Source organism: Tupaia chinensis, unplaced genomic scaffold, assembly GCF_000334495.1.
Source record: "Tupaia chinensis unplaced genomic scaffold, TupChi_1.0 Scaffold139180_1, whole genome shotgun sequence".
Taxonomy (NCBI): Eukaryota; Metazoa; Chordata; class Mammalia; order Scandentia; family Tupaiidae; genus Tupaia; species Tupaia belangeri.
This window is the reverse complement of record NW_006199070.1, coordinates 1-1,653: the sequence shown is the minus strand read 5'-3', so window position 1 is coordinate 1,653 and position 1,653 is coordinate 1. Positions and strand designations below refer to the sequence as shown.

The following is a 1,653-nucleotide window of genomic DNA, read 5'->3' as shown; positions in this document are numbered from 1 at the left end:
GACATCGGTATGTTTCTTCCATCCATTGTTGGCACATGTATTGAGCAGCCACACAATGCCTTTTTTAAACTAATTTTAGCAGTATAAATTATATTTGATCCATTTCTTTTAAATTTTGGGTGATCTTTGTCTTTAATGATAAAAACAATGTCTCCTGGAATGGAATACTGTTTGGTATTTCATCTCCTTCCCTTGGAAAAGTAATTTTTGTTCCTTCTTTCCACCCTTTTTTAATCTCAATGGTGAGAATTTTGTCCTCAGATCTATAACTCCTTCCATCAGGATTTAACCTTTTTCGAGAAATCTTCATCCGCTTGGTACAACCACTATATATCTCTTCAAGTGATACTCTAAGTTCATGAGTAACTGGAGGATCCTGTTTGAGGCAGGATGGGCCCACAGAATTCCTGTCTCTTGGAATATCCATTCATGCTGAATCCAAAGGCACTAAAAGGATCTCCATCTATTTCCATTTCTTCAGAATCTCTACCACCAGCCATTCGTCTTCCAAAGAAAATTTCAAAGGGGTTGGAACCTCCAAAGAATGCTGCAAATGTGGCATGAGGATCACCATGAAAAGTGTACGGGAAGGTACCTCCTTGTCCATCAGTACCTCCTGCTCCTCCTTTCAACCCTTCTTCCCCAAACTGATCATATATTTCTCTCTTTTTAGGATCACTCAATACTTCGTAAGCTTCTGAGACCTCTTTAAATTTTTCCTCTGCCTGAGGAGATTTGTTCTTCTCCAGATGAAATTTGAGGGCTTGTTTTCAGTAAGCCTTTTTAATATCTTCCTCTGAAGTTCCTTTTTCAACTCCCCAAATGCCATAATAGTCTTTCCCCATTTTTAAGGCCTTGAAATGAACTTATATTTCCCTTTGTAAAAGAAAACTGCGCCCCCAGTCTTAGCAATATAATGATTCTAAGAAAAATAAACCAAGCTAATTTTTTTTTTTTTGGAGAGATTTTCACTGTAGGGCGCGTGCGCTCGCCAGACAGACAGAGAGAGACATAGAGACAGAAAGCGAGAAATCACCCCCCAGGGGGGATGGTCACACCGCAATCCCTTCTCCATTCTCCTCTTGGGATCTTGGGCACGCACGCACACGCGCCCGGCGTGAGTTTTAAGCCACCGGGTCTGGGACACGAACCGCGGTCGACTACGTGGGAGTCCAGCGACATAGCCATTACGCTATCTGCTGGTTCCCCCAAGCTGGGTATTTTAAAAGTTAAAGGAAATCAGCAATTCAGCTAGCCGTGTTAAGGCAGCAAGCAGACAGCGTTTCTGTATTTAATTACTTCAGCATATGTATTATTTTTAATAAACTCCTTGGTTTGCTTAGCACATATTTTTTGTTTAGGATCTTATGCCGATGTTCATGAAACAGCCTTGTAATTATTTTTCTCTGACTTGTTCTTACCTGCTTTGGGAATTAAGATTATACTAGACTCATGAAATGAGTTGAACAGGTTTTTCTTTTTTCTTATATTTTATAATGACATATAAAATAAGTATATGTTCTTAGAATATGTGATAAAACTTACCTATGAAATTATCCAGGTTTGAGGATTTAGTTGTGTGGAGAATTTTATTAGTACTTCATTTCTAAATTTGTGTTTTGTTTTTTTTTGAGAATTTTTTTTGCTATAGGG

General features: G+C 38.7%; 1 pseudogene; it reads right to left on the bottom strand.

Annotated features, from left to right (window-relative positions):
* Positions 1-5: 5 nt before the first annotated feature.
* Positions 6-845, bottom strand: LOC102474482 (dnaJ homolog subfamily B member 4 pseudogene; annotated as a pseudogene).
* Positions 846-1,653: the final 808 nt, after the last annotated feature.